This window comes from Trachypithecus francoisi, unplaced genomic scaffold (genome assembly GCF_009764315.1).
Source record: "Trachypithecus francoisi isolate TF-2019V2 unplaced genomic scaffold, Tfra_2.0 Lachesis_group12, whole genome shotgun sequence".
NCBI classification, from domain to species: Eukaryota; Metazoa; Chordata; class Mammalia; order Primates; family Cercopithecidae; genus Trachypithecus; species Trachypithecus francoisi.
The window spans coordinates 63,344,291-63,358,771 of NW_022681457.1; the positions used below are offsets into that span (position 1 = coordinate 63,344,291).

At 43.4% G+C, this 14,481-nt stretch overlaps 1 long non-coding RNA gene and 1 pseudogene across 1 annotated transcript; one reads left to right on the forward strand and one right to left on the reverse strand.

Annotated features, from left to right (window-relative positions):
• Positions 1–3,244: 3,244 nt before the first annotated feature.
• LOC117093865 lies at positions 3,245–14,109 on the forward strand. Its single transcript, XR_004441285.1, has 2 exons — positions 3,245–3,294; positions 13,962–14,109. It is a non-coding gene; the product is annotated as an uncharacterized LOC117093865 (long non-coding RNA).
• LOC117093864 lies at positions 4,427–5,352 on the reverse strand (annotated as a pseudogene).
• Positions 14,110–14,481: the final 372 nt, after the last annotated feature.

Sequence of the window (14,481 nt, forward strand, 5' to 3'; positions counted from 1 at the left end):
CATCACTCATTCAACAAATATTTACTGAGCATGTGTTATATACCAGGCATGGCTCTAGGAGCTGTATAAACAACCTGGAATTTAACAGATGAAATCTCTGCCCTTAGAAAACTTGCAAGCTAGTGGGAAATAAACCAAAAAAAATAGGTTTAAAAAAATAAAAAATAGAGTATGTTAGCTGGTATTGAGTTAGAAGCTGGTAATGAGTTAGATAAAAAGTACATAAAGGCCGGGCAGGAGGCTCATTCCTGTAATCCCAGCACTTTGAGGGACCAAGGCGGGTAGATTGCTTGAGCTCAGGAGCTGGAGACCAGCCTGGGCAATATGGTGAAATCCTGTCTCTACAAATACATAAATAAACTCATTAAGTAATTAATTAAAGATGGGAAGTGGATAGGATGATGTTAAAATTATCAATAGATGATCAAAAAAAGTTTCACTGTCACTTGCACAAAATCCAAAAGAAGGTGACAAGATGAACCATGAGGATATGTCCCGAAAGAGTCACATGCTTGGCCTTCAGAGAAGAGCAAGGAGGCCAGTGTGTCTGGAGTCCAATAAGGCTAGGGTAGAAATGGTAGCAGAGAAAGTTAGAGAAGTAAATTGGGGGATGCAGAATCAAGCGCAGCCTTGTAGGCTGTTGTAAGGACTTGGACTGCATCCTTACAACAAAGAGGCGCCATTAGGTTTTGAGCAGCAATGTAACATAATGTGATTTACATTCTAAAAGCATTACTCTTAGACTACTAAGGGGAATGAGGACAGAGGCACAGAGAGCCATCAGGAGGCCATTATGAAAATCCAAGTGAGGAATCATGGCAGCTTGAAAAGGATGGCAAGACGGAAGTGGTGAACATCAGTCAGATTCTAGATTTCAGTGGCAGAGTCCAGAGTCTATTAATGAAGTCTATGTGAGCTGTGTGGTACAGAGAAGAGTCGCAAATAGCTTCGAATTTTTTGTTTGTTTGCTGGTTTGTTTTTTGAGACAGTCTTACTCTTTCTCCCAGGCTGCAGTGCAATGGCATAATTATGGCTCGCTGCAGCCTCGACCTCCCTGGCTCAAGTCCTCCCACCTTAACCTCCCAAGTAGCTGAGACTACAGGCGTGTGCCACCACGCCTGGCTAACTTTTATTTTTTGTATTTTTTATAGAGACAAACCTTCACTGTGCTGCCCAGGCTGATATAGAACTCCCGGGCTCAAGCCAACCTCTCACCTCGGCCTCCCAAAGTGCTGGAGTTGCAGATGTGAGCCGCCACACCCGGCCGCTTTGAAGTTTTTGACCTGAGCAACTGAAAGAATGTAGTTGCCATGTACAGAGGTATAAAGAGGCCCTGGAAAGAGCAATGTGGTGGTGTCAGGAGTACAGTGTGGGACATACTGAGTTTGAGATAACCGTGGGATATCCAAGTGGGATGTAAGGAGACAAGTGATCAACAAGCCTGGAGCTCAGGGGAGAAGTCTGAACAGGGGATACAAAGTTGAAGTTTCCATGATTTGAGAAGATTATTTCCATTATTAGAAATGATATTTAAGGCCAGGCGCTGTGGCTCAAGCCTGCAATCCCAGCACTTTGGTAGGCCGAGACAGGCAGATCATGAAGTCAGGAGATCGAGACCATCCTGGCTAACACGGTGAAACCCCGTCTCTACTGAAAAAACAAAAAACTAGCTGGGTGAGGTGGCGGGCGCCTATAGTCCCAGCTACTTGGGAGGCTGAGGCAGGAGAATGGCATAAACCCGGGAGGCGGAGCTTGCAGTGAGCTGAGATTCGAGCACTGCACTCCAGCCTGGGCGACAGAGAGAGACTCCGTCTCAAAAAAAAAAAAAAAAAAGAGAGAAATGATAGTTAAAGACTCGAGGCTAGGTATGATCACCAAAGGAGTGAGTGCAGACAGAGAAAAGACCTAAGGTCTAAGCCCTGGGGCACTCCAGCAGTTAGAATTGGGGGAAAGATGGCCAGGCATGGTAGCTCACGCCTGTAATCCCAACACTTTGAGAGGTCAGGGTGGGCAGATCACTTGAGGTCAGGAGTTCAAGACCAGCCTGGCCAACATGGTGAAACCCAGTCTCTACTAAAAAATACAAAAAAATTAGCTGAGCGTGGCGACACGTGCCTGTAATCCAAGCTACTTGGGAGGTTGAGGCAGGAGGATCACTTAAACCTGGGAGGCGGAGGTCGCAGTGAGCCCATATCATGCCACTGCCCTGCAGCCTGGGTGACAGAACGAGACTCCATCTAAAATAAATAAATAAATGAAATATAGTTGGGGGGAATAAAGAGAAAACAGCAAAGGACTCTGAGGAATGACCAGTAAAGTCGAAGGAAACCCAAGAGAGTGGCCTGTGTAAAGCCAAGTGGAGGGAGTGATGAGCTTCGTCCAATGCTATTGGAGTGTCAAGTACCATGAGCAAGTGAACTGAACACTGGGTTCAGGTGCAGGGAGGTCACTGATGACCTTGACATGAGAGGTATTGGAAGAGTGGTGGAGGTGATGCCCCACTGGAATGGGAGGAGAACTGGAGACAGTGAAGATGGTTAACTCAAGGATTTGGACTATAAACAAAGCAGAGAAATGGATGGTAATTGGAGAATATGGTGCAATGAAAGGAACTCACTCATCATTCATGTAAGCTAATGGGAATATTCCAGTAGAGAAGGAAATATCAGTTGATGGTGCAGGAAAGAAAAGAGGGAATTGCTTCAGTAGTTCCTTGAGAAGGCAAGAGGGGAAAGGATCTGGTGCCTGGTCAGGGGCGGCCTCAGACAGGAGCCAAAAAGTCCATCTACAGTAACAGGAGCAGCATGCATGGGCATAAAGGCAGGAATGTGGGTAGATGTGTCTCACTATGCTCCGGCCCTCCCCGCTGCACTGCTGATCAGGCAGGTTGTAATTACCGCTCTGTGTGTCTGCATGTGTCTCCAAGACCTATGAGAGAGAAAGACCATGTAGGTCAACATCGCACCTTCAGTGCCCAGGACAAAGCCTGGTGCAGAGCAAGCACTCAACAAGTATGGTGAATGGCTCCATGCAAAACGAGACAATCTCGATTTTACCTGGCAGACATTAAAAAACCATAAAAGTAGAAATTGTAATGCAATGTGGCAATGGCACAAGACAAAACAGACAGATCAATGGAATAGAATTTAAAAACTAAAAAATGCCAGGTGCAGTGGCTCACGCCTGTAATCCCAGCACTTTGGGAGGCCAAGGTGGGTGGATCACTTGAGGTCAGGAGTCTGAGACCAGTCTGGCCAACATGGTGAAAACCTGTCTCTACTAAAAATACAAAAAGTAGCTGGGCATGGTGGCACATGCTTGTAATCCCAGCTACATGGGAGGCTGAGGCAGGAGAATCACTTGGACCCAGGAGGTGGAGGTTGCAGTGAGCCGAGATCACACCACTGCACTCCAGCCTGAGATACAGAGTGAGACTGTCTCAAAAAAAAAAACAAAAAATAAAAAATAAACAGGCCCAGCACAGTGGCTCATGCCTGTAATCCCAACACTTTGGGAAGCTGAGGCAGAAGGACTGCTTGAGCCCAGAAGGTGGATGCTGCAGTGAGCCGTGATTATGCCACTGCATTCCACCCTGGGCGACAGAGTGAGACCCTGTCAATAAGCAGTAATGGCATAAAATGCTTAATAAATGCTGTCAATACAACCTGATACAATAATACAAATATTCAGGAAAAATAATGTTTGCTATGTCATACCACATGCAAAAATGAATCACCAGCCGGGCATAGTGGCTCACGCCTATAATCCCAGCAATTTGGGAGGCCGAGGATCACTTAAGCGCAACAGTTCAAGACCAGCCTGGCCAACAAGGTGCAACCCCACCCCTAATCCATCTCTACTAAAAATACAAAAATTAGCTGGATGTGGTGGTGGGTGCCTATAATCCCAGCTACAAAGTGCTGGGATTACAGGCATGAGCAACTGCGCCCAACCAGAAAGTGGTTTCTTGAGATAGAATCTGTTCCCGGTGAAGATGCTATGAACATTGTTGAAATGACGGCAAAGGATTTCAAATATTCTATAAACATGGTTGATAAAAAGGTGGTAGGGTTTGAGAGGATCAACTCCAATTTTGAAAGAAGTTCTATATGCGATGCTATCACACAGCATTGCATGCTACAGAGAAATATTTTGTGAAGGAGTCCATCGATGTGGCAAATTTTGTTGTCTTATTTTAAGAAATTGTCACTCTAGCCTTGCGACAACTGCCCTGATCAGTCAGCAACCATCAATCTGAAGGCACGACCCTCCACCAGCAAAAAGATTATGACTCACAGAAGCCTCAGATAGATCGTTAGCACTTTCTAGCAATAAAGTATTTTTACTTATTTTTTTAATCATGCCATATTAATTTTAATTACATACAAAGATCTAACATGCCACCCACAGACCATTTCACCCACTGCTCTGTTTGGCTGCAGTCTCTTGTCTCTCCCTTCAGCAATGGTGAAGCGGACACCCTTTCCTCAGGGAAGAGAAATCCATGGTTTGTTGCCCTTGTCAATAACAAAAATGATGGAAAAGCTGTTGCTGTTGGCATCTTTCACGTGAATCATGTCAAAAGATACAGGGTACCTCTCTCTATTGGTGATCACACCAATTCTTCCCCAGTTAGCACCTCCAGTCACCAAACACAGGTTACCAGTGTTGAACTTCAAAGCAGTGATCTTGCCAGTCTCCAAATCAATCTGAATGGTGTCATTCCCCTTAATGAGGGAATCAAGGTGGAGGACAGTGTGAACATCGTGAATCACCAGGTGAGGGATTCCTTTTGTGCGCACAAAGATTTTTCTCATTTTGCATAACTTGTACTTGACTTCCTCAGGTGTAATAGGATGTACAGCAAAGCGACGATTGATGCCATAAATCAGACAGAAATCCTCTCCCATCTTGTCAATGCTGATGACATCCATAATCCAGTAGGGTAGGTTATATCAGTTTGAATCTTGCCATCTACCTTAATGAACCACTGCATGCAAATCTTCTTTACTCCATCTCCTGTCAAGGCATACTTAAGTCTGTTCCTCAGGAAAATATGAGGGAGACACTTTCTCAGCTTGTGGGGATCAGTGGATGGACGAGCAGCAAACACACCGGTCAATTTATCCAGCATCCAATTCTGTGGAGCTGCTACCCGCTTCAGATGCTGCTTGGGACCGAAAGCCACAGCTGTAATAGGTGCAGAAAGAGGACCTCCCATCTTCTAGTGCACATAGAAACTGGGAACCAATAAAGTATTTGTACATCAAGATATGTGGGCCAGGCGTGGTGGCTCACGCCTGTAATCCCAGCACTTTGGGAGGCCAAGACGGGTGGATTACTTGAGGCCAGGAGTTTGAAACCAGCCTGGCCAACAAGGCGAAACCCCGTCTCCACTAAAAATACAAAAATTAGCCAGGCGTGGTAGTGCACACCTGTAGTCCCAGCTACCCTGGAGGCTAAGGGTGGAAAATTGCTTGAATCCAGGAGGCGGAGGTTGCAGTGAGTCAAAATCATACCACTGCCCTCCAGCCTGGGTGACAGTGAGAGATTCCATCACAAAAAAAAAAAGAATAAATATATGAGAGAACATTTATTGTATTCGTCTATTCTCCTACTGTTATAAAGAAATACCTGAGACTGGGTAACTTATAAAGAAAAGAGGTTTAATTGGCTCACGGTTCTGCAGGTTATACAGGAAGCATAGCAGCCTCTGCTTCTGGGGAGGCCTCAGGAAGCTTCCAGTCATGGCAGAAGGCAAAGGGGGACGGAGGCATCTCACATGGTGGCAACAGGAGCAAGAGTGAGGTTTGGGAGGTGCCACACATTTTAAACAACAGGATCTCTCCAGAACTCACTATCATGAGGACAGTATCAAGAGGAAATCCATCCACATGAGCCAATCACCTCCTACCAAGGCCCCACCTTGAACACTCATGATTACAATTCGACATGAGATTTGGGTGGTGACACAGATCCAAACCATATCAGCTATAGTAATAATAAAATTGCAAATTCAAATAACTTGATTCAAGTCTTGCAATGCCCCCAGTATTTTGGGTGGCTGAGGCAGGAAGATTGCTTGAGCCTAAGAGTTTGAGACCAGCCTGGGCAACATAGGGAGATGTCACCTCTATAATAAATTTAAAATAGAAAGCTACAATCTTCTTCACTCCCTGCTCCTTTAACTTGCTCTGTTTTTTCTTAACTATAGCACTTTTTGCTTTCTAATATACTAAAGGATTTACTTATGTATAATATGTATCGTGTATGTACATGTCCTCCACTCAAATATAGGTTTCATGAGATCAGAGGTTGTTTATTCAGTAATCTATCTCAAGCACTGAGAATATGCCTGATACATGGTTAGCAATCAGTATCTATGTGTTGAATGAATGCAGCAGATTGACAAAAAAATAATAGCCACAGTAGGCAAGAGTATGAACAGTCAGACTCGTGTACTGTTAACAAGAGGTTAAACTGATTAAATGAACTATATACATCCATACTCGAAAATACTAAACAACCACTGAAAGTGATGTTGTGCAGTTTGGCAAAATACAGTTACACTCTTCCCCAGGCTGGAGTGCAGTGGCGCAATCACCGCTCCCCACCGTTTGGACCTCCTGAGCTCAGGTGATCCTCCCGCATCAGCCTCCTGAATAGCTGGGACTACAGGTGCAAGCCACCATGCACTGTTAATTTTTTTCACTTTTTTTTAGAGATGGGGCCTCACTAGGTTGCCCAGGCTGGTCTTGAATTTAGAACTTTTTAGTAAAGTTCCCATCATATTATCATGGGAATAATGCAAATTATAAAATAGCATGTACAGTTTGTTTCCAAGGAAAAAGTGCATACAACAAAATCTTATCTATGAGGTGAGATTACAAGTTGTTTTTGATGTTATTGTTGTAAGACAGAGGCTCGCTCTGTCACTCAGGCTGGAATACAGTGGCACCATCCTAGCTCACTGCAGCCTCAAATTCTTGGGCTCAAGCAATCCTCCTCCCTCAGCCTCTTGAGGAGCTGAGACTACAGGTGTGTGCCACTGTGCCCAGCTAATTTTTTTATTTTTTGTAGAGACAGGGTCTTGCTATGTTGCCCAGTCTGGTCCCAAACTCCTGGGCTCCAGCAATCCCCCCACCTCAGCCTCCCAAAGTCCTGGGTTTACAGGTGTGAGCCACTGCATCTGGCCTGCCATATTTATTTTCTACAATGAATATGTATTAGATGTATAGCAAGCAAGGGAAACATTTTTTAAAAGAAGAAAATAGAAACTACCTGGTTAATACACATAGGCTTTCCTGTTTTAACAAGGATATCGGAAGAGTAAGAACATATTTTAGAAGATTCACTCTGCAGTTACATTAAATGGAAACTAGCAAGCAAAGAGAGACGGCTAACCAAATGTAGGCTATTTAAATGTCCTCTCTATTGTCTGTAGTTTTTAAATTGCAAAAAGTAAAAGTGTGTATAAAATAAATTGTATGAAAGTTTCTGGATTAAAAAGCCCATTCTCTTCTCAGCAAGACCGGGATATTCTTATGGAACGAAATTCACAAATTCTGACCATCCTTGAAGCCAAACTCAAGCCCGCTGGCCGCACACAAATCTGCCTGTTACTCCTTAATAAGACAGGAGTTCCTTTGGGCTTGGGCTGGGGTCAAATGGTTCTGTGTGAAAGCCACCCATTCCTGCCAATCACACAATCCCTGGAAACAGCACGGCTTGCTGTGAAAATTAATTCAGGGAGCTTAAACACCACCAAACAGAATAGTTTAAAAAGAAAAGAAAAAAAATCCCTGCGGTTTAGAAAATTCTAGATGCATTATGACTCTTCGGTATGAGTCCCAGGCTATATGCATTATACCGGCAACACCCGGGAAAACATAAGATGTCTTTTTTAATCCATCAGATAATTACACCGACTACAAGGATATTTTGGCAACTACTAGAAAATACTGCCCTCTGGTGTTAAGGTCATTCCACACTGATTAACATAACAAAAAGGAAAAAAAGAAAAGCCTTTCTTAAACACAAAAACCACTACCTTCAGGGACTTACGTTTTCACTTGCAAAAAATCTGAACACAAAATCCCAAAGGATTTTACGGGTATATATTGTGGACACCTTCCCCATTGTGCCTGGAAAATACCTACTAACGTTATTACAAGCTGTCTCAATCAATTCACGTGAGAGGATCTCCTCTCCAAGAGCTATATTCAGCTGTCTCTTGAACAAAACAAAACCAAAAAGTACTTTCAAGAGCTTCTGTGGGGGAGAAGTTTCTGGAAAATAAACTAAAGATTATTTTCACAGAAAATTTTCTACTAATCCTGGTAGAAAGAATAGAAAGAAGAGCAATACTACGATATTCTATGTATTATAGAAGTCTTTAAAAATGTGAGACAATTTTTATGAAAAACAAAATAGCCACATGAATAAAGAAGCTGGCAATCACTGGTTATATACTGATCATCTTATTCCTGCTTAAAAGTACTTCAAGAATAAGATAGAAAGGAGGTTCTGTCATAGCTCTCCGCTATAAGAAAATAAAACTTTACAAGGGCAGGGCGTGCCGTTCTGATGTTACACACACAAGAACTGCATGCACAAATTCAGCAGTCTTGGCTGGGCATGGTGGTTCACACTTGTAATCTCAGCGCTTTCAGGCCAAGGACACCATGCCCAGCTTTTTTTTTTTTTTTTCTTTTTCTGATGGGATCTCATTCTGCCTCCCAGGCTGCAGTGCAGTGGCACCATCTTGGCTCACTGCAACCTCCACCTCCTGGGCTCAAGCAGTTCTCCCACTTCAGCCTCCCTAGTAGCTGGGACTAAAGGTGCCCACCATCATTCCTGGCTAATTGTTTTTTGTATTTTTTGGTAGAGATGGGGTTTCACCATGTTATCCAGTCTGGTCTCGAACTCCTGAGTTCAAGAGATCCGCCTGCCTCGGCCTCCCAAAGTGCTGGGATTATAGGCGTGAGCCACCAGGCCCAGCCCATAATCTTTTGTAGAGATGAAGCCTCCCTGTGTTGCCAATAAAAGAAACCAAAGTTCCGTGGAGAAATGGCTGATTCTAAGACTAGGGCAGAAAACACACAGGATAAGCCCGGAGCACCTACTGGTACCAGAAAGTAGGAAAGTGCTCAAAATAGACAAACCAAAAACAAGCCCACATCAGTGGGGAGATATCAAAGGCTCACAGGATCCAAATGAAAGAGATCCCAATAGTCAAAGCTGGAACAACTTGAGTAACAAAATAAAATAGATTGGATCATAACCCAAAGCATGGAATAAACACTCATGAGTCCACACTGATATTAACAATTGCAGGTCTCCTTCCGCATCCACTGCAAATTGGTTCCAGGACGCCCGTAGATACCAAAAGCCGTGGATGTTCAAGTCCTTTATATATAATGGTATCGTATTTGCACATTACCAGCACACATCCCCCTGTACACTCTAATTACATTAAGATCACTTATAATAACTAATACAATAGAAATGCTATGTAAATAGCTGTTCTACTGTTTTGGTTGTTTTATTTATTTATTTGGTTTTTTTTTGTTTTTGTTTTTGTTTTTTGTTTTTTTGAGATGGAATTTTGCTCTTGTCACCCAGGCTGGAGTACAGTGGTGCCATCTTGGCTCACTGCAACCTCTGCCTCCTGGGTTCAAGTGATTCTCAGTCTCAGCCTCCTGAGTAGCTGGGATTTCAGGCACTTGCCACCATGCCTGGCTAATTTTATATTTTCAATAGAGACGGGGTTTCACCATGTTGGCCAGGCTGGTCTCAAACTCCTGACCTCAGGTGATCCACACGCCTTGGCCTTCTAAAGTGCTGGGATTACAGGCGTGAGCCACTGTGCCTGGCCGGTTTGTATGATTTTTTACTGGGTTTCTTTCCCTAATATTTTTGATCTGTGGTTGGCTGGATCCACAATGTGGCATCAGAGAATACAGAGGGCTGAGTGTAGAAGGGGAAGAAGAGACCTGTCTCCCACAGGGAAGAAGTTCAACGAATTCTCACAGATACTCCACCCCCACAGAGGTGGAGCATAACTCCTCACTCCTGAAGTGTGGCCTGCATGTAGTGACTTCCTTCCAAACACGGGAGAAGAGTAAATTTACAGTGGAGAAACCTGACCAACACTGCCTCTGGCAGGTGATCAAGGTCAACGCCAACAGTGATAAGTTATATTGATAGTATATTGTAATGTATAGTATTATAGTATATATAGTAATATATAGTATAGTATATATTGATGCACTACATCATGACATGAGTTATATCATTATAATTATGGTGAGTTGTATAATTATTTCATCATATATTGCAATGTAATCATAATAGAAATAAACAGCACAATAAATACAAAGCACTTGAATCATCCCCAAACCAACCCTCAACCCCCACCCTAGTCCATAGAAAAATTGTCTTCCAGTCCAGCATGGCTCACACCTGTTATCCCAGCACTTTGGGAGGCCAAGGTGGGCAGATCACTTGAGGCCAGGAGTTCAAGACCAGCCTGGCCAATATGGCGAAACCCCTTCTCTGTTAAAAATACAAAAATTAGCTGGAAGTACTGGTGCACACCTGTTATCCCAGCTACTCGAGAGTCTGAGGCACAAGACTGACTTGAACCCAGGAGGAGGAGGTTGCAGTGAGCCAAGATGCGTCACTGCACTCCAGCCTGGGCGACAGAGCGACGCTATGTCAAAGAAAGAAAGAAAGAGAGAGAGAGAGAGAGAGAAAGGGAGGGAGGGAGGCCAGGTGTGGTGGCTCAAGGCTGTAATCCCAGCACTTTGGGAGGCCGAGACGGGCAGATCACGAGGTCAGGAGATCGAGACTATCCTGGCTAACACAGTGAAATCCAGTCTCTACTAAAAAATACAAAAAATTAGCCTGGCGTGGTGGCGGGCGCCTGTAGTCCCAGCTACTCGGGAGGCTGAGGCAGGAGAATGGTGTGAACCCAAGAGGCGGAGCTTGCAGTGAGCTGAGATCCGGCCACTGCACTCCAGCCTGGGTGACAGAGCAAGACTCCATCTCAAAAAAAAAAAAAAAAGAAAGAGAGAGAGAGAGAGAGGAGAGAGAGAGAAAGAGAGAAAGAAGAAGGAAGGAAGGAAGGAAGGAAGGAAGGAAGGAAGGAAGGAAGGAAGGAAGGAAGGAAGGAAGGAAGGAAAGAAAGAAAGAGAAAAGTTGTCTTCAGTGAAAACGGTCCCTGGTGCCATAAAGGTTGGAGACTTCTGTGTTAAGGGGTCTGCTTCATTGAAAGCGATGAAACTAACAAAAATTCATGAAAGTTCTCTATCAGATGTGGAGAAACTTCTGATGACCTAGACTGAAGACCAAACACAGAAGCGTATCCCTCTCAGCACCATGACAATCACCACCAAAGCAATATTTGTTTGCAAGGTTGAAAGCAAAGGCTGGACCTGACTGTGGTATTGAATTTACTGCTCCAGGTAGTTAAAATAATTCAAGAATCTTTACTCCTTACATAAAGTGAAAGTGAGTGGTGAGTCTGTGGGTGCTGTTGTGAAGGCAGCAGAATTTTTGGAAACTCTGGATGAGCTGATTGTGGAGGAAAATTACTTGTCACAGCGAATCTTCAAAATGAATGAAAGAAATCTCCCCATTCTGGAAACCAAGGCCTGAAAGTACTTTCATTCATAAGGAAGCCAAGTCATTGTCAGGTCTGAAGGCTTTTAAGGACAGGGCAACTGTCTTGCCTGGCAACAATGTTGCAGATTACAAACTGAAACCCTTTGTGAGGACCCCAGGGCCTTCAAGTCTGTCAATCAGCACACACAACCAGTGCACTGCAGGAGCAATAAGAAGCCATGGATGACCCAGCTCCTCTTCCAAGAGGCCCTCCTGAATTACTCTGCCAGTGAGATGGAGAAGTACTGTTTGGAGAATAACATATCTTTCAAGATTTGGCTTGTTGATAATGCTTTTTGTTCTTCTTTCTTTTTTTTTTTTCTTTTTTTGTCATTTTCATCTCAATATCAAAGTGGTGTTTCTCCCTCCAAATACCACCTCTTTGATCCAACCAATGCATCAAGGAATTATAGCAGCTTTTAAGATGATTACCTAAGGAGGACTTTTCCCCAGGCTATTGCTGCCACTGCTTCCCCAGGCAGCAAAGGAGCGTCAAAAACATGAAGCTGTCAATGACAGCACTTCAAGATCCGCCCATGCTACCAATTGCACATGACAATGAAACTCCTCCTTAGGCCTGCAGGAGTTTTCTAGAATGTTAAACCCTGACCTTGCAATTCCCTGGTTGCGGTCAATTCTAATGTCAAATGAACATGGTTTTTTCTTTCACAGGCTAACCAAATGTTGGCTGGACTAATATGCATTTTACATATTACTTATTTTACATATTATTGATTTTACATATTACTGATTTTACATATTATTTATTACTTATTTTACATATTACTTATACATATGTATATACATACATGTACATACTTATACATATACATATTTATATATTACTTATATTTTACATATTAGTTACATAATCACCACAAATACAACATAATTTTGGGAAAATGAGTATTCACAACTATATTTTATTGTGTCAAAGGGATTTTGTAAGTCAGAATCAACTAGAATGACTCAGTCATATAATGCACCACACTGAGGAAGACTCTGAGAAGACCTGGATGCAATTCTGAAAGGATTGCAACATCTATGACTGCATCAAGCACTTTGAGCTTGGGCTTGGGGTGATGCCACTGAGGACTGTATGAATGGCATCTGAAAGAAGACACTCAGGAGGTTCATCTATGATTTCAAAGGATTTGCCAAGGATGAGGAGGTTACAAAAATTAACAAGGCTGTGGTTCAGATGGCAAACAACTCTAATCTGGGTGTGGCTGAGGATGGCATTGAGGAGATCCTAAAGGAATGAGGAGTTGTTGGAACTGGGACAGGAACACATAGCTGAAGAAGGGGCAAGAGCAAAGGGAGCTGCTGGAGGAGGAAAAGAACTCCCAGGAAAACTCACAGTGAAGCGGTTAGCAGAAGCTTCTGCAGACCTCAACAAACTCCTTAAGAAGTTTGACAACATGGATCCCAACACCAAAAGATTTTTATTAACAGAGAGGAATGTTCATGGTGCATTATCTGTTTATAGGCAAATCTACGATAAAGAAAAGAAACAAACCAAGCAAACCACCATGGACATATTTCTGAAAAGAGTGACCCCACCTCAAGAAGATCTCAGGAGGGTCCTCCAGGAAGTATCCAGAAGAAGGCATTATTATCACACTGGATGACAACTCCACGTGTGTTACTGCCCCGAAGACCTTCCAATGAGACAAAATGTGGAGGTGGAGGACAGTGACATTGACAATCCTGACCCTGTGTTGGCCTAGGCTAATGTGTGTGTTTGTGTCTTCATTCCTAATAAAAAGGTTGAAATAATTTTTAATTTTTTTTAAATTAAAAATGGAAGGCTGGGCGTGGTGGTTCATGCCTGTAATTCCAGCACTTTGGGAGGCTGAGGCAGGCAGATCACCTGAGGCCAGGAGTTCAAGACCAGCCTGACCAACATGGAGAAACCCTGTCTCTACTAAAAATATGAAAAAACATTAGCCGGGCATGGTGGAGCATGCCTGTAATCCCAGCTACTCAGGAGACTGAGGCTGGAGAATCACTTGAACCCAGGAGGCAGAGGTTGTGGCGAGCCGAGATTGCGCCATTGCACTCCAGCTGGGCTACAAGAGCAAAACAACGCCTCAAAAAATAATAATAGTAATAAAAATACAAAAGAGCTTATAGGATAAGGACATAAAGAAAAACAATAGGCTGGATGCGGTGTTTCACACCTATAATCCTAGCACTTTGGGAGGTCAAGGTGGGTGGATCACCTGAGGTCAGGAGCTCAAGACCAGCCTGGCCATCACGGCAAAACCCTGTCTCTACTAAAAATACAAAAGTTAGCCAGGCGTGGTGCCAGGCACCTGCAATCGCAGCTACCCAGGAGTCTAAGGCGGAAGAATTGCTTGAACTCAGGAGGTGAAGGTTGCAGTGAGCCAAGATCGTACCACCACCCTCCAGCCTGGGTTACAGGGTGAGACTCTGTCTCAAAAAAAAAAAAAAAGACAATATTCTTGTACAGCTACACAATGTGTTTTCAGTGTAATTACGGAAGAGTCAAAAAGTTAAAAAAAAAATTTATAAAGTGAAAAGTTATTGGAAGTTAAGGTTAATTTGTTATTGAAGAAAACAAATTTTATAAATTTAGTATAGCATAATTGCAGTGTTTATAAAGTCTAGAGTAGTGTACAGTAATGTCCTAGGCCTTCACATTCACTCACCACTCACTCACTCACCCAGAGCAACTTCCAGTCCTGCAAGCTCCATTCATGGGAAGTGTCCTATATGCCATTTAAAAAATATATTCTAGGCTGGATGCGGTGGCTCACGCCTGTAATCCTAGCACTTTGGGAGGCCCAG